Consider the following 19543-nt stretch of genomic DNA (forward strand, 5'->3'; position numbering starts at 1 on the left):
TAAAAGATCATTGATGCTCAATATGAAAAACATAAAAGCTGCACAGAGTGAATTGGGGTGGGGACATAGAACTTGGCCAACAGCTCCTACCCGGCCTTGTCCAGCAGCCCTTGAAAGATTCTGTGAAGCAGAGCATATCTACCACTGTTCTATAAGGATCACTTTTGGAGGATGCTAGTGAACTAATGCATTAAGTTGAAAACTGGAAGAGAGCAAAGAATTAATCATTACTCCTATATTTCCCATACACTGTAGTTCAGAATAACCAACTATTTGATGAACAAGTTTCTCTCTATAGAATTACAGATAGAAAGAAGGAACGATATTGAATTCAAATGTCACCATCTTGCAAACCGTAACAAATAAACAGATCTAGTCAGTGATCATCAGTGGGTGCTAACATCACAAAGAACAACAACCAGGCTTTCTGTGCCACCTAATAGAAGAATACACAGCACCACTCATGAAGCTGTCTTGGGAAAAAATCTGGTGTAAATCTTGCTAATCATTAGATCCCATTTACAGAAAATTTGAAGAACTTCTCTTCTCTGCTTTTCTAGAAACTGTCACCTCACATCAATACCTCTGCCTGATTTCAGGTGTTTCAGCACTAGCTCAGAGATTTGGGCAGAACAATTGAGGTAATTAAGTGGCCAATTTCTTTATCTTTGAATCTCCTGACAATTCTCTCTCCTCATCTTCAGTCCCTCATTCTCTATTGGATCCTCCTCATCAACATTCAAATGTGCAATTAGTTCCCACTGAGCTCCGTATTACTAAATTGGATATATGTCAGTCTTCATCTTATTTGACTTGTCAGTTGCATCTGTTACAGATCCTCTTTGAAGCCATTCTTTACCGCTGCTAGTCCACTGCTAGTATGACATTACACTCTCCTGCTGGTTTCCTAGTCTCCCTAATCAGGGCTTCTCATTCTCTTCTGCCAAACCATCTTTTATGTGTTAGACATTTTTTTAAAGTTTCAGTTTTGAGGTACCTGGATGGCTCAGTCATTGGGCATCTGCCTTTGGCTCAGGTCATGATCCCAGGACCTGGGATCGATCCCTGCATTAGGCTCCCAGGCTCCCTGCTTGGCGGGAAGCCTGCTCCTCCCTCTCCTACTTCCCCTGCTTGTGTTCTCTCTCTCACTGTCTCTCTTCCTCTCTGTCAAATAAATAAATAAATAAATTTTTTAAAGTTTTATTTGTTTATTTGACAGAGAGATAGAGGGCGCAAATAGGCAGAGAGGTAGGCAGAAGAAGAGAGAGAAGCCAGCTCTCTGCTGAGCAGGGAGCACGACGCTGGACTCCATCCCGTGACCTGAGCTGAAGGCAGCCATCCAACTGACTGAGCCACCCAGGCACCCCAATAAATAAAGCTTTAAAAAAAACAAAACTTCAGTTCTGCTTTCCCTTCCTCCTCGTTCTGCTCTTTCTCTTTCTCTTCCTTGCATTTTCATCATACCCCTACCTTCAATTATTCATACTTCTTCAATGATTCATATGCAGATGACTCCCAAATTTGTATTTCCAACCCAGGTCTCTCTGATTGTTTTAAAACATGTCTGTCAATCGTTTGACAATCCTTTCATCAAAGATGGAGTCTAATTCATCTTTGCCTAAATATGATCTGGCCTTATGACTCTTGACAAATAGAATGCGTGTAACAGAAAATATTTGTTGGCAGTGACACTGCATGACCTCTGAGGCAAATTAGAAGAGGTGATCCAGCTTCCTCCTGGTTCTTTCTCTCAGGATGCATGCTCTAGAGCCCTGAATCATCACATAAGAATTCTGGTATGCTAAAGCTGACTGGAGAGACAGAGCAGACATCACACTGAGATAAAGACAGATGTCCGAGGAGCTTTAGCTATTCTAGACTCACAATCTTAGGTGAGTTAGGTCTTCCAGATGATGCCAGTCCCAGCCATCATTTGACTGTGACCTCATGATAGACCCAAACTAGAACACTTCAGTCAACTCATTTCAGATTTCTGACCCACAGAAACAGTAAAAGTAATAAATGACTATCATTGTATAAAGCCACTAAGTTTGGGGGGATTTGGTACATAGCAATAGATATTCAGAATACCCTCTGACTTCCACACAGACATCTTCGAATTCAGGACACACCATCCCAAAATATGCCACTTTGGCAAATTGATTATTTTGATCTAAAGGAACTGCAGATGCAGGACCTCTTCTTTCCCATCTAAAAACAGTCCATAAAATCTCCCATGAGAAAGGTGCCCTCCCTGTATAGGAAGAAAAGAACATTCTTATCACCAGAAATTGGGAGCTGATGCTGAAATAGATCTATTAAAAAAAAAAAAAATCCAACTTACCAAAATAACCCGTTATCTTCCACGAGCCTCCCACCCCTTTATCTCCTAGTCGCTTCTCCATAATTTACTGCCCCTAGGCCAAACTCCATTGTCTCATCATTTCTTCTCAAAGGTATTATTTCTTTATCTAAAAGATATATAAACTTTTTGCTCTGATCACTTTTCTGGGTCTTCATTTTTTGGTAAGATTTCCATGTACATGTAAAATTCTAATGAAACTCGTATGTTTTTCTCCTATTATTCTGCTTTAAGTCAGCTTAATTCTAAGTCCCAACCAGAGATCCTAAGAGAGTAGAAAAAATTTTTCTTCCCCTCGGTCTGGCCCAATTGTTTTCCAATTTTTTCCTTTTTTTTTTTTTTTTTTTAAAGATTTTCTTTGTTTATTTGACAGACAGAGATCACAAGTAGACAGAGGCAGGCAGAGCGAGAGGGGGAAGCGGGCTCTCTGCTGAGCCGAAGGCAGAGGCTTAACCCACTGAGCCACCCAGGTGCCCCCAATTTTTTCCTCTTGTTGAGTAGTTCATTACCTTCGTACATAACCCAATTCCCATTCTCATAAACATAGCTTCATGTTTAATTTTCCCTCAGTCTTTTCATATTTGTTATCTGCCTTGTTTTTCTTAGAACTCTTATTTGTTAGCATCCCAGGTATTTGTGTAATATTAAAAAAAAAAAAATCACTGGGATGCCTGGGTGGCTCAGTTGATTAAGTGTCTGCCTTCAGCTTCGGTCATAGTCCCAGGGCCTTGGGACTGAGCCCGGCATTGGGCTCTCTGCTCAGTGTGCTCCTTGCTTTGCAGGGAGCCTGCTTCTCCCTCTGCCTCTGCCTCTCCCTCCTGCTTGTTCTCTCTCCCCATTCTCCCTCACAAAAAAATAAATAAAATCTTTAAAAAACAATTCTCCAGGTGTAGCCAAGGCAGACAACCTATAGAAGAGATTGATTCTTACACACATATGCATGAACTGGAAAGCAGATCCAAGTGTTTCATGAAGATAGTTATCTCTGACTGAAGTCAAAGAACCATTAAGACCATTAAACTTTGACACATGAGTTGTTAATGAAAGCAATAATTTCCTTTCATGGAGGACATTAAAAGAATTAAATTCACAACAAATTAGGCATCTAAGCAGTAAAGATACAGTCACCTCTAAAGCTAGGATAAAGGTCTGAATGGCCAATGGTCTGTGAGGAATCTAATTGTAAAGTCTGATACAGACTTGGATTAGAAATATTTGTGCCCAAAACAGTGTTTCTGTATATACTTCTACCCTGCCTATTCTAACCAAGGAATACATGATACATTTTCTATGGTCTTGATTTCTCTTGGCCTTGATCTACACTGGGAATGGAAAGAGCAGGATGAACCAAGAGAAGCTTTATGAAAGCAAAGAAAAGGAAGGAGCAGAAGAGGGTCAGTAGGACTAGGAATGCCAGGCCTGTCCCAAGAGGGGAGGAAATGAGACAGGATGTCAGTTAAGAGAGGTTGTGCCCTAGATGGGCTCAAATGGAATTTTTTTTTGGGGTGGGGGGCTTCCATCAGCATACTTCTATCTCAGAAGGAAGGGCTACTGCCTTTTCTTGTGAGAAATGTTGATCATGAATGTTAATAAATAGAAAAAGGCTATTGATGTATAATGTCTAAGTTTACAGCTTCATATAGCTCCAAACTATAGTGTGTTAAATCAAAGAATAATTCTCTGATAAGAAAATACAGTAACTGATTTTTAGAGAGAGAGAGAGAGAGACACTTAGAGAGAGAAAGAGGAAGTAATCCTTCATAAATTTCACAAGAAAATATATTAATGGGGTGCCTGGTTGGCTGGTAGTAGGGCATGTGACTCATTCAGGGTTGTAAGCTCAAGCCCAACATTGGGTATAAAGATTACTTTAAAAAAAAAAAAAATCAGTGAAATGAAAGTCCAGGCTCAATGTCACCTATGCTGCAGCATATCAGAACATAAAATAAATCGGTAACTCAGTCCCCAGATACTTTGATACAATGAATAACTCACCAAAGCAATGCATATTTAATAGAAAAGGCCCTACGTGAAGCACTATCGTAATCTAGAATGAACACAAACAGCTTCTGATACTAGACACATTAAGCGTGAGGTGTTTGGGGAAAACAGGTCTCTGTTCTTGACAAGTACAACATCTGAGATGACATCTGAATAATTAATATGTTTAGCCTGGATAATACATTTCCAGAAGGAATGTGTTACTCTGGATACAAATTTTCAAATAACAAACAGCACTTCTTATTGTCACCTCCCTTTATGTGTCTTTCATCACCTATTAGCCAGCTGTGCTGCTATGTAGGGAGAAATAAACACGTAACAGATGCTCTGAGAACTTAAGCCATGAGGTGTTTTCAAACATGGCTAGCTACCTTGGTTAGAGATGAAAGATGTCTGCACTGGAAAACAGATTAGTTTACCTGTAAGAGTAATAGATGGGGCATCTGGGTGTCTCAGTGGGTTAAGCCTCTGCCTGAGGCTCGGGTCATGATCTCAGGGTCCTGGGATAGAGCCCCCAGATCTTCGCTCAGCAGGGAGCCTACTTTCCCTTCTCTCTCTGCCTGCCTCTCTGCCTACTTGTGATCTCTCTCTCTCTGCCTGCCTCCCTGCTTATTTGTGATTTCTCTCTCTGTCAAATGAATAAATAAAATAAAATCCATCACTTCCTAGCTCTGTGATCTTGGGCTAAGTTATTTAAACTTTCCAAGACTCAGTCTTCTTTTCTTCCTAAGATGGTTATGATGATTAAACAAGATAATCCACTTAACAACAAACATATCAGACACAGGGTAAATGTTTGATAGATGTTAGCAATTCATTATTCCATTTTTATTGAATTGCATATGTAAGAGCTTTGGGGCGTAAGGACATGGTTTGAAGTAAGCAAGTTGGTTAGGTGCAGTACTGCAGCTGAGGCTGCTGCTTAGTGGCAAAAAAACAAATAAAACAAAACTAAAAACAACTGTATGAGTGGAGCTCCAAATCTCTCACTTAGGAGTTCAACTTTTGTCCTCTACACATTGAAGTTCTGTGTAAAGTTTCAATTAAAAAAATAAATACTACTATTTCCTTTCTAAAAATGATTTTATTTATTCTACACAGAGAGAGAGAGCGAGCAGGAAGAGGAGCAGAGGGAGGGGGAAAATCAGAGACCACACTAGTGCAGAGCCCAAAATGGGGCTCAGGCCCAGGACCCTGAGACCATGACCTGAGCCAAAACCAAATAAATACAGTAAATACAGTCAACCCAACACTATTATTTCTTAAGTAATTTATAACAATTGATAGTGGGTAGAGCCTCTGATTTGAAATCCATACATCTATGATAAAATCAGAAAACTAGAGGTAATAGAGAATTTACATAATATAACAAATAATATCTACAAAAAATCTATGGCAGCAATATACTTAATAGTAAAATGTTGACAGACTTCTCTCTGAGATAAGAAATGAGAAAGAGATGTCTGCTTTTCATTCAATATTGTACCAGCCAGTACAATAAAGCAAGAAAAAGAAATAAAAGGTATAAAGATTGGAAATGAAATAATATAAGTGCCATTAACTTCAAGTAATATTATTTTAAACATAAATATCCAAAATAGTCTATAGATAACTGTATTTAATGACTTCATTAAAATTGATGGGTGCAAAGACAATATATGAAACTCAATTCTATTTCTTTTTAAGATTTTATTTATTTATTTATTTATTTGTGGAGAGAGAGTGCAGGCTGGGGGAGGGGCTGGCAGGGAAAGGCTGGGATGGGGAGAGGGCGGAGCAGGAGAGGATCCCTAGCAGATTCCATGCTGAGCATAGACCCAGTGCCTGAGGTCATGACCTGAGCTGGAACCAAAATCCCAACACTCAACCAACTGAGTCACCCAGGCACCCAACACAATTCTATTTCTATATCCCAGATACAAATAGAAAATAAATTTTTAAAAAGATAAAATTTTTGATACTTTCAAAAATATAAAATACATAGTAGTAAATTTAGCAAACAAGATGTTAGTGGGATAAATTTTTAAAACACGTTCTTAGATTGGAAGACTTAATGTTGAAAGAATGTCAATTCTTTCTAAATTGACTTTCAGTTCAACGTGATCTCATTAAAAATCTCAACAGAAATCTGTGAGTTGAGAAGGTGATAGTAAAATTTACATGAAAATGCAAACAGCTAAGAATAAAAAAAATGTTGAAGAATATAAATTGAAGGCCTTGCTGTATCAACAATCATTGATATCAATGATTGTTATAACAACAAAGTCTATAAGGCATCAGTGCAAGAATAATAAACTGCAGAGTCCAAAAAGAGACCCATATGCATTTTGACACTTGCATTACATTAAAGGTAGAAATACAGAGAAGTGGAGGAAAGACAGTGTTTTCAATGTTGGATATCCTTATAGGAAAAAACAAAACTTGACCCCCATCTCACACAATACACAAAAACTAACTCCAGATTGATTTGGGTTCTAAGTGTAAAAGACAAAACAGTAAAGTTTCTAGACAGTAATTTAGGAAATTATCTTTATAATTCTCACATTTTCTCTCTCCCAGATCTTATATAGGAAACCATCTCCAGAAGACAAAAAAATCAACTGATTTACATTAACATGGAAGTTCCAGGGATTGGATGTACCATTTGAGGTCATATGTTCCAGTTCCTCATCACAGTGCATAAAAAGACTGACAGCAGTTTGGCTGTTAGCATTCCCAGGCCCTTCAACTGGACTATGGAGTAAATTTCCTACTATGGAAGTTAAGTGCCAGACTGCTAGGCTGAGGAGGACACTTCAGTCTCCTGCAATCATATCTCTGAGTTTGGGTTGTTCCTGAATTGTTTCACTTTTGAAGGAGGTATTTTGCCTGGAGCTAGTGGAGGATCCTAAATCCTCAGAAGTTGTTTTGAGGAAAGAGGGGATATGGCTCATTACCTAGGGTATGGTAACCAGCTGTCTTGGTTTGCCTGTGACTGGGGTGGTGGTGTCAGGACAGTCCCTCTTGACTCAGGACTGCAATCATCTAAAGGCTCACTTATTAAATGTCTGGTTGGTGATGCTGACAACTGACTGGGAACTTAGCTGGAATTATTCACTGAAACACCTCTACATGAACTGTTCATGAGGCTGCTGGGGAATCCTTGCCACATAGTAGCTGAATTCAAGAGTAAATACCCCAAGAGAACCAGACATAAGCATGTCACCTTTTATGGTCTAGCCTCAGATGTTACATAGCATCACCCAGTCACCCAGATTCAAAGAGGAGAACCCTCAGTACCACATCTCCATGGGAAAAAGGCAAAGTAAGAAGAGTGGGTAGGATGGGAGATACTGTTGTGGCCATTTCGGGAAAATACAATCTGTCACAGTTTTATACAGAGTGCACTGAGATATCCCCAAGGACTTGAGCATACAGGTGATGGGTGGGGAGTGGTCAGGGGAAGAGAAAGAAACCATCTTCTTAAGTGCTTCTCATTATCTCATGCATCTCATGGATCCAGTTCTGTCCTGGGAATTTTAGGTTTTTTAATATGGGCTGGATTTCCATAAAATTATGGTAAAGAGAACAATGTGGCTGGCAAGCCCATCTGTGCACAGTTCAGGTGTGCTTTATAACATTGGTGACATTATATGAATGCAGAGTGGGGGCCGGCCACCTGATGTTGTAGGAAGACTATCAGCTTAGAATTAGAAATTCTGTCTCCTTCCCCTGGCATCTCCAGTGTTTCATCTTATGACTCTGGTCAAGTCACTTTTGTGTCTCAGGTGGCTCATTTTTTAAATAACCAATTTATCTTGATATCAATGCTTGACCTATTCACTTGAAAGCTATAGTAATCAAATAAGAAAATTTTGAGAGGGGTATCTGGGCGGCTCAGTCGGCTAAATGTTTGATTTCAGATCAGGTCATGATCCCAGAGTCCTGGGATAGAGCATTGCTTTGGGTCATTGCTCATGGGAGAGTGCTTCTCTCTCCCCCTCTGCCCCTCCCCCTGCTAGTATGCGCTCGTTCTCTCTCTCTCTCTCTCACCCCCTCCCAAATAAATAAATAAAATCTTGAAAAATAAGGTAAGTATGAGAAACTACTATGGAAGAATGAAACTACTATATTATATAAATATGTCAAGTTTAACATGTGCTTATCTTCAAGAAGGCTAAGTACAGAAGCAAAGACAGAAACATCTTTGGATGGGCAGGCAGTGTAGATTACCTCTGAGGTCTTATCAGATCTGTAATGAAGACCTTGAACCAAACTACTTATACCTGACTTACTCAATTAAAACATTTTTAACCAACCGAAGACCAACTAACAATTAGATGACTAAACTGTGTTTAATGTATTGATACAGTAAATCTGTAGATCAACAGAGATCCAAGTATACTTATTATTTTTGGAAAATAATAAAGAAGAATAGTTCCTACATTTTTATAGATCCAGAGCTTAACAAACTTTTAAACTTAGTCTCATTTTATTTAATCAATGTTCCACTCCACTGAACTTCATGATGCAGAAAATGGACCATATTGTAGAAAAGGCTATTGGGAAACTGAAAATTGAAAAGTAACGATCACAAGCCACTATGGAAAGTGGTTGTAAAAAACTGAATGATAAATGATGGAGCACCTGGGTGGCTCAATGGGTTAAGCCTCTGCCTTCGGCTCAGGTCATGGTCTCAGGGTCCTGGGATCAAGCCCCGCATCGGGCTCTCTGCTCAGTGGGGAGCCTGCTTCCCCCTTTCTCTCTCTGCTTGCCTCTCTGCCTACTTGTGAGCTTTTTCTCTGTGTCAAATAAATAAAATCTTTTAAAAAAAACCTGAATGAAAAATGAGTAATGCTAAAAAGGAAGTTAAATTTCCCAAATTAGTAATGAGTCTAGTAAAGAAGTCACAGACTGACGGGGTGATAATAACCACCTTGTTGGATGATGAATTTGACTGCATTTCTGTTTCTAAAACAGCAAGTTTATGAACAGCTCACAATGACATGGAAAGTAATTTGAAATACACAGTAAGTTAATCAATGCTTGTTTTAGGATTGCTGAGCTAGGGAAATTGCTGGCCCAGAAAGAGAAATCCTTTGGGTCTCAGCTTCCAGCAGAGGGTCTGAGGCCTTCTCACCTGGCTTTTCTTCTTGGGTTGCTTCAATCTCTCTCAAAGCTTCAAACAATCACTTTTCATGAGTGTATGCCCTTCTGTCATGAACTTCTTCACTCTCTGAGCCCGATGCACATCACCAACGGCCTATGAATTTATAGGGCAACCTACTGTCCCATTTTATTAGGAATGAGGGGATTTTCTGGATGCAGGTTTTCAGTGCTCTAACTGGGCAGGGCCCAAGCACACTGGGACAGGTTACACCTTACTACTGAATAACTCTTCCTGAGGTGATCTACACTCAGTATATCCAAAAGTCACTGACCATCTCAATACAGTTGCTCACGGTATTTTCTCCAGCAATACCCAGCACCCTGTCTGTGCTGACTACTGCGTTAGAAACCTTGGAGTCATCACAGACCTCTTCTCCTCACCTATCTCCCACACAAAATTAATTGAGTCCTCTGAGTTCTTCTTTTGAAAGTGATGTCTATTCATTTGGTTTAACTTCCTCATCATCTCTTACATGGACTTTTGCAAAGGCCTCCTGTTATAAAATGAAATGATACTTAAATATTCACCCCCTAACATATGTTTCATTACTGATATTATTTGGACCCTGTATTCAGTTTCTTTATTAATAAAAATTATTAGTATACCTTAGTGTCAATGAAAGACAGAGAAAAGTATTTTCTCAGAAGAGAAAAGATTCTTCTTCTCTGAAGAATATCCTATTGCTTCAGAGCAATAGGATATGATAGAATCCTAGATTGGGGAGTGGGATGGAAAGTTGCTATAAAGGATGATTTGGGGACAATCAGTGAAAACTGAATATGGAGTATATATTAGATAATAGTATTTTATCAGTATTAAATTTCTTGAGTTAGGTCATCATTCAGTAGTTAGGTATCTAAATGTCTTTGTTCTTAAGATATACATGCTGTAGAGGTGAGAAGCCATGATCTGGGCATCTTTCATATTTTCAGTGAACCATTTTTTAAAAAATTAAAAATCAGAAGGGGATAAAATAAAAAGTAAAAAAAGATACATTAGGTGTGTGTAAGCACTTGCAGCATTATTGAAACAAAACAGGCAGGCCCACATCAGGCAGTGTGTTCAAAGGTCCCATTTACAGCAGATATCTAGTGTGAGGGAAACATAAGTTGTGAAGCCAAAGGCTTTCGAGAAGGCCATTTCTGGTCTTAGGAGGAGATTAGGGGGTCCCATGAGGGAAGGTCTATGGATAAACAATGGGATTTGCCAAGTAGGTGCTAACCAAAGCAAAGGTTGGAGGAAGTCTAATAGAGACAGAAGCAACAAATGTTGTCTACTACAATCCAGCATTCCACTTTGATTTTTTCACATCTCTGAAATTAAAAAGTGAAGTCTTGAAAGGGTAAATCTATAGTATCAGGTCAACTGGCTTATGTCTTACAGAAACTGGATCAGACCTGACCTTGCTGATAATTCCACCTCTGAATCATTTAACCAGTGATTAGAAATCAGGTAACAGTCAGGCAGTGAGGTTGGCCCCTGAGAAGAACACCTGTTTCGTGAGTTTTATAAGGTAAATATCATCCCCATTTTATAGATGAGAATATCTGAGGCTCCACAATCTTCCAACCTGCCCAAAGCAGACTAGAGACTCTGGCCTATTTTAGTCTAAAACATATGTTCCTTGCCCTGTACCAGTGGCCTCATGCAAGAGGGGCTTTCTGCATGGAATGAACACTGGCCAACGGAGTGTTACCCTAACATTCACTCCACTGTGAATCCCCCAAAATGGGTCTCTGCTCACTGGGAACCAGGTGACCATATGACTCTTATCTGCCAATAGACTTTTGGGTCATAGAGTCTCTGCCTGAATCACCTTTGTGTCTCCACAGGACACCCCATTTCTTGGGTGCTAATCAATGTTTGTTGACTTAATTAATACAATAAATAATAGGCCATCTTCTACTCTTGCTGAGCCTTTTTCCAATGTACTTTGGTTCCCTGTGGGGTTGAGATGCTTAGCCTCCAACTCACAGTCTAGAAGGGCTCTGCCTAACATTTATTAAGCAATTTCATTGTCAGGCTTTGTTCTAGATGCTTTACACATAATAAACCATTTACTTGTCATGACAAATCTATGGGATACAAATTACCCTATTTCTGTTTTAAGTTTCAGGAAACTGAAGTTCAGAAGCATTTAGTGAATGCATTCAAGGTCACACAGCTAGAGAGAAAGCCAGGATTTTGAATCCAAGCAGTGTGATCCAGAAGCTGTACCCTCAAATATTAATAATGAAGAGCTTACAATTTTCCAAATGACCACCCTGCCCTTTTCTGTTCTTTCCACCTCTTGTAGTTCTGCACTTCCCTGCTCACCATGAGCCTAAGGGACATCTTCACGTTTTCTCTGCTGTTACAAGTGACAGTTAAGAGCAAAACAAAGTGACAGTTTCTTTCCAGGATCTCTGTTGCCTACCTGCTTGACATAGATGAGTCTTACTTCCTTATCTTTGTCAGGCACATTTAGAGATGAAGCTGTTGAAACGGAGTTCAGTTCAGCTTTTTATTTTTTATTTTTTCCCCACAGAACACATGGGTGTTCTTGGTAAATAAACCAAAACCCAAAGTTTCATGGCAAAGAGCTGTTGATTAAAGAAGCTTGAAGAGAGAGATATAAAGCAAGCAGCACAGAAGCTAGAATGGTCTGCAAATCTCTGCCAGGCACAATCTTAATTTTATTGAAACAACTGCTAAGACAAGTTATTTAATGTAACCAAAAGAGTAACAAACTCATATTTAAATTCATGACACTAATTTATGTTCCTTCTGAATTTAGTAATTACTATTTTCCCACCCTACACATTTTTCTTTTCCCCCTTTTATTCTTTCACTGAATTTATTTTTTAGATTTTTTTTTTTAAAGCAATCTCTATACCCGTTGCAGGGCTTGAACTCTGAGATCAAGAGTTGCATGTCCGGGACGCCTGGGTGGCTCAGTTGGTTAAGCAGCTGCGTTCAGCTCAGGTCATGATCCCAGCGTCCTGGGATCGAGTCCCACATCGGGCTCCTTGCTTAGCAGGGAGCCTGCTTCTCCCTCTGCCTCTACCTGGCACTCTGTCTGCCTGTGCTCACTCTTGCTCCTCCCTCTCTGACAAATAAATAAATAAAATCTTAAAAAAAAAAAAAAAAAAAAGAGTTGCATGCTCTACCAACTACACCGGTCAGGTGACGCTCCTGAATTTATATTACAAAATAAACACAGTTAATGGAATTTTATACTTGTGTTATTTGTATAAACAGCAATCAATTTATAAGAAAATATTAATTAATATGAAATCCTTTTCCAGTTTATGTTTCTTTTCTTTCTTTCTTTCTTTTTTTTTAAGATTCACTTATTTATTTATTTGACAGACAGAGATCACAAATAGGCAGAGAGGTGGGCAGAGAGAGAGGAGGAAGCAGGCTCCTGGCCGAGCAGAGAGCCCTATGTGAGGCTTGATCCCAAGACCCTAGGATCATGACCTGAGCCGAAGGCAGAGGCCTTAACCCACTGAGGCACCCAGGCACCCCTCTTTTTTCTTTTTTTTTACTTTAAACTCAATTAATTAACAAATAATGTATTATTTGTTTCAGGGGTACAGGTCTGTGATTCATCAGTCTTATATATACCCAGTGTTCATGACAACACATACCATCCCCAATACCCATCACCCAATTACCTCATCCTCCAACCCTCCTCCCGTCCAGCAACCCTCAGTTTGTTTCCTAAAATTAAGGGTCTCTTGTGGTTTGTCTCCCCCTCTGTTTTCGTCTTGTTTCATTTTTCTGAATTGCGTTTCTTAGAAATAGACTTTGTGACAGAAGTTAGCCTGTGATTCCATTAGGGAATGAACGCTCTTAAGACCAATACCTGAGGAGGAGGGGTGCAAGGCAGGATTAGGAAGTCGATTTGAGACGCAGGCCCAACAAAGGACTCAGCTAGCCTTACAAGGTTGTCCTATAGACGGAGAACTCTTCAGAACTGTCCTGAGTTGAGGAGAGGGAACCAGGCATTTATAGCCTCACATTTGTTAGTCATTGGAAGCAGACTAGCCCTGAAGAGACAGGTGTTCTTAGGTAAGGAATTTTCTTGAAACCCAGGCAACCACCAAAGAGAGCTGACACCTGAGGGCTGACTCCTCGTAGCTGCTCCAGGCAGTTGCAGAGATCAGGTCTTCATTCCTGAAAGGGGACCTAGGTGTTGTGTGACAATGTCCAGCACAGAAACTAGTTAAATGTAACTCCCTGCCTGGTTTTCAAACTCTAAGAAAAGTCACATCACTGAATCTCCTCAGCAACAACACATTTCACCAGTCAAATGCAGTCAGTTGTCTTTTTTTCAACCATATGCTGAGACCACGGCAGAAGCAAAGATCCTGAGAAGAGACTCCATCAAGCAGCAGGAAACATACTTATAACCACGGGTAGTACAAGAGCATTCTGCGAAGAGCCACAGCACAGGCAAGGCAAAGTGATTCTGAGAACACAAGGCGAAAGAAAAATGGATTCTGACTAGAATTCTGACTACAATTCCAGGAGAGGGAACTAAGGAAGCAAAGCACAAGGGGAATATGAGGGCACAGAAAGGGGATGGATTATAATTGGGCACTTCTGGCTCTATCATCAAAGAACATGGAGGGATTGAGTTCAGTTAGCATGTGGTGGACTGAAGTGGAAAAGAGGTTATAAGATAGGACATAGGCCTGATCACGGAAGTTGTAGATATCTATAGCTGGGTAATAGGCATGAATCTCAGTCCACAGACTCACATCTGAAAGATACGTTACAACCTGTTACTTCTTATGAATGAGTTTAATTATTTCTTTGAGTCCTATCCTGCTGGGCTGATAAGAAATGAATCTCAGGGATGTCTGGGTAGCTCAGTTGGTTAAGCGGCTACCTTCAGCTTGGGTCATGATCCAGCATCCTGGAATTGAGTCCCACATCCAGCTCCTTGCTCCGAAGGGAGCCTGCTTCTCCCTCTGCCTGCCATTCTCCCTGCCGTGCTCTCTCTCTCTCTCTCTGACAAATAAATAAAAATAAAGTCTTAAAAAAAAAAAAAAAGAATCTCATTCACTCTTTATGTTTCCCCTCAGATATGCCAAAAAGGGAGTTCTAACACAGTCAAAGAAGCAGGGGTAGGATAGGGTCCTCTGGTCATGTCCATCTCTGCAGGCACAGGTGGAGATGGCCCTTGCTTCTGTCCATATAACTCAATCCAGTCCAGTGACTCTATGCAGTCACATCACACTCAAGACCTAGGATTTTGCAGATGTTTTTATTTTGGTCCACATAGTGGCATTCAGACATGTGAATGAATTGCAACATGTAACATCAGGAGATTTATCCTACAACATACAGATTTATTTGTTTTTTAAAATGGAGAGATACGGTAACTCTAGATCTACATTCTCTTCTGACATCTCTAGGCCAGAGCTAAGTATTGAGTTTGCAATCCCTGCCCTACACGTCCCATGCAGTGTTATTCCTCTTGGAGGGCTTGCTGCATTTTCTGAGTACTATCCAGGTGAGCCATGAGGCTCTTTACTGCTCAAAAATACCAGAGTTCTTAGGGCATCTGGGTGGCGTGGTAGGTTGGGTGTCTGCCTTCTGCTTGGATCATGATTTCAGGGTCCTGGGATTGGGCCCCCTCGGGCTCCTTGCTCAGTAGGAAGCCTTCTTCTCCCTCTACCTCTGCTCCCTCTGCTTGTGCTCTCTCTCTCTCTCTCTCTCTGTCTCTCTCAAATAAATAAATAAAATCTTTTAAAATAAAAAAGTTTTAAAAAATGTCAGAGTTCTTCTATGGGATTGATTAAGCTTTAGGAGATAAAGACAGGAAGTCTGAAAAGCTCGTGTTTTTGCACAGTTGCAGAGGCAAAGAGCCAGCTGCCTGCTTGAATGAGAGAAGAACAAGTGGAAAAGAAGGGTAGAAATTTGAAACTAATATTTAAATTATCATCAGCTGCATATATTAAAGAGTTTGGATATTTTTCTTTTGGGCATAACAGTTTCTGTTCATTATGGGCACTCCTGCAACATTTTTTGGATGATAAAATTGTTTAGAACTGTTAAGATGACTTCGATTTTGCTGGCAGCATCAAATCCCCACAGTCAGAGACCCGTTTAGTATATGTCTCCTGGGCTCCTTCAGGCCTGACCAGGGTGTTGACGTCAGCCACATAATGTCATGCAGCTTTTCCAAAGAGTGCTTGATCTGAGGATTGATGGCCTTGATATCTATAGTAAAAACCAATGTGCTCTTCTCCATCTTCTTTACAATCAAGGAGAACTTGATGATGGCATTGTGATCTAATTTATTCTTGGATCCTTTGGTTTCCCTTGGAATCACAGTGCGTAATACCATGGGAGGCAGGTAACAACTGGGCCTTTTGGGAGCTGTAGTTGCCTTTCAGCATGGCCTTCTTAATCTTCAAAGCCTTTGCTCTTGCTTTGATACCATAAGGGACATGGTTCTCCTTTGCCTACGATGTCATCTCTGTATAAAGGTCATAACTCATTTTAATTTCCATTTATGATGACTGACAAGCCTTGCTATGGTTATAGGACATGCTCAGGGAGGGGCCCCTGGGTGGTGCAGTCAGTTAAGCGTCCAACTCTTGGTTTTAGCTCAGGTCATAATCACAGGATCTTAAGATCAAGCCCAGTCCTCAGGCTCTGAGATCAGCAAAGAATCTGCTAAAGTTCCTCTCTCCCCTCTCTTTCTGCCCCTCCCCACAATCACTCACTCTTCTCTGTCAAATAAATAAGCAAATCTTAAAAAGAGAAAGAAAGAAACAAATGCCTAGTGAGAAAGAGACAAGGCATGTGGAGAAGGGTGACAGAAAATAGAATTTTACTGTGTTTACCACTATCTACAGTTGAGTCTTCAAGTTAAAAAACTCTACCAACCTAGAGAATCAGCATCTCATTGTCCACAAAATCAACAAGAAGCTTAAACCAGAATCCCAAAGGTATTAATTTATGAAGAAAAACTTAACTGCCAAATGGAGAAGCCATTATATTGCCCTGTCAGAGTACTCTGTATCTTGAAAAAATAAACACCTGGGTAAAACCAGAAGGTAACTGGTTAATGTGGAATTGGGACAGGGGAAATTAGATGGCTTTAATATCTGTTATCATTAAAATGACTGATACACCTATCCATGTAAAAAAGATACCCTATGAAAGACAGACACACCTGTATATGAAAGGCAGGTCCACCTGTCTACACTATGGGGATCCTCTCCATGGCTAGCTGGTGCGCTCTCTTTGCTGCTGAGATAGGGAGACATGGTATCAATTTAAGTCTGTGGGAAAGCAAAATAATGGCTCCCCAATGATGTCCATATCCTATCCCCTGGAACCTATAAATATGTTATTTTCTTTGGAAAGGGGGAATTAAGGAAAATAGATTTTGGTTGCTAGTGAACTAAACTTTAAATACAGAGATTATCCTGGATTATCTCAGTGGCCTCATGTTGCCGTAGTATACCACATTTTGTGGGGCGCCTGGGTGGCACAGTCATTGAGCGTCTGCCTTCAGGTAGGGTCATGGTCCAGGGGTCCTGTGAGCGAGCCCAGCATCAGGCTCCCTGCTCAGTGGGAAGCCTGTCTCTCTCTCTCCCACTCCCCCTGTTTGTATTCCCTCTCTCACTGTGTCTCTCTCTCTGTCAACTAAATAAATAAAATCTTAAAAATATATATACCACATTTTGTTTACCCACTCACCTGATGATGGACACTTGGCTCTAACCACCTTTTGGCTATTGTGAATAATGCTGCCATGAACATGTGTGTAAAGATCTCTTTCAAGTTCTTGCTTTCAATTCTTTGGGGTATATACCCAGAAGTAGAATCACATGGTAATTCCATCTTCAATTTTTTGATGAACTACCATGTTGTTTTCCCCAGTGGCTGCACTTTACATTCTCACCAATGGTGCACAAAATTTCCAGTTTCTCCACATCCTCAACAACACCTTTTTTCTGCTTTTCAGATAGTAGCCATCCTAATGGGCGTAAAGTAATACCTCAATGTGGTTTTGGTTTCCATTTTCCTAGTGGTTAGTGATGTTAAATATCTTTTTATGTGCTTATTGGCCATTTGTAGATCTTTGGAGAAATGTCTGTTCAAGTCCTTTACCCATTTTTAGATTGTTTTTATTTGTTTTATTTGTTTTTTATTTTGTTTTTGTTTTTTTGGTTATTGTTGAGCTATAGAAGGTTGTTTTTTTTTTTTTTTAATATATTCTGGATCTTAGTCCCTTACAGGATCTATGATTTGCAAATATTTTATTCCATCCCATAGGTTCCTGGGTTTTGTTTGTTTGTTTAAATTCAGCTTGATAGACATATTTATATCATCTGCTTGGTCCCTTTGGGCATTTGGGTTTCTGATCCCTAGCTGACACTCTCTTAGATGTAGCATTTAACATGCGTCCCTGAAGTTAACACAAGTCTCCTTGGTTAGATTTCAGATATTTTCCACATCTTCACTTAGTATTTGAAGACAATTTCTTTTGTCGTATCATTTGTACAACTGTTTGAACTCATCTGTTAAATTCTGAATCTACCTAATTTCATTTTTCATTAATTTTAATTTGGGAAGTACCTTGCTGTGGTCCCTGTGCATGTGTGATTTAGCTTCACTGATCTTATTCTATCAGTTCTTTTTACAGGTGGACCTTGAACAACATGGGTTTGAACTGCACCAGTCCACTAACACGGGATTTTTTCCCCATAAATACGGTACAGTACTATAAATATATTTTCTCTTCTTTATAATTTTCGAGTAACATTTTCTTTTCTCTAGCTTACTTTATTGCAAAATACAGTATATAATGCATATGACACATAACTGACTATGTTATCAGTAAGGCTTCTGGACAATAGGTTATTAATTGTTAAGTTTTGCGGAAGTCAAAGTTATACCTGGATTTTTTTTTAAAAGATTTATTTATTTGACAGACAGCGATCACAAGTAGGCAGAGAGGCAGGCAGAGAGAGAGAGGGAAGCAGGCTCCCTGATGAGCAGAGAGCCCAATGCGAGCTCCATCCCCAGACCCTGGGACCATGACCTGAGCAGAAGGCAGAGGCTTTAACCCCCTGAGCCACCCAGCTGCCCCTATACCTGGGTTTGTAACCGCACAGGGTGGAGAGAAGGGTATTGGAGTCTTTAACCTCTGCACTGTTCATGGTCAACTGTATTTTGCTCTAGTTTTTAACCATAATACTTTCACTTTAATCTGTCTTCTAAGAGAAAAAGAGAGAGAATTTTGAAATCTGCAAATTCAGTAATACCTGAAAACTGCTTGGTTAAATTTATTACTTTTCCACACTTTATACTTTATTTATTTATTCATTAAGAATTTATTTATTGGGCACCTGGGAGATTCAGTGGGTTAAGCCTCTGCCTTCGGCTCAGGTCATGATCTCAGGATCCTGGGATCGAGTCCCGCATCAGGCTCTCTGCTCAGCAGGGAGCCCGCTTCCCCCCACTTCTCTCTCTCTCTCTGCCTGCCTTTCTGCCTACTTGTGAGCTCTCTCTGTCAAATAAATAAATAAAATCTTTTTTTAAAAAAAGATTTTATTTATTTATTTGTCAGAGAAAGAAAGAGAAGACAAGCAGGAGGAGTGGCAGGCAGAGGAAGAAGCAGGCTCCCTGCTGAGCAAGGATCCCTAAGTGGGGCTCCATCCCAGGATCCTGGGATCATGACCTGACCTGAAGGCACACACTTAACCGACTGAGCCACCCAGGCATCTCTACTTTTCCATATTTTAAAATTATAAGCAGTTACTTCTGGAAGCAAACTTAACTACACGGTGGGAAACAGAGGCCATGAACTGTGAGATGTTCATGATGCTATCATTTCTTCCTCTGAAGACATGTTTCCATGATATCTGTTTGTGGAAGGCACATATATAACTCATACAGCACCTAGACAAAAAGATACAGATTTTAAGAACGGGGTTGGGGGGAATGGCAGAAAAAACAATTAACATTAAGGAGGACACAGGATGTAATGAGCACTGGATTTTATGTAAGACTGACAA

Source organism: Mustela nigripes, chromosome 12, assembly GCF_022355385.1.
Source record: "Mustela nigripes isolate SB6536 chromosome 12, MUSNIG.SB6536, whole genome shotgun sequence".
In the NCBI taxonomy this organism is placed as follows: domain Eukaryota; kingdom Metazoa; phylum Chordata; class Mammalia; order Carnivora; family Mustelidae; genus Mustela; species Mustela nigripes.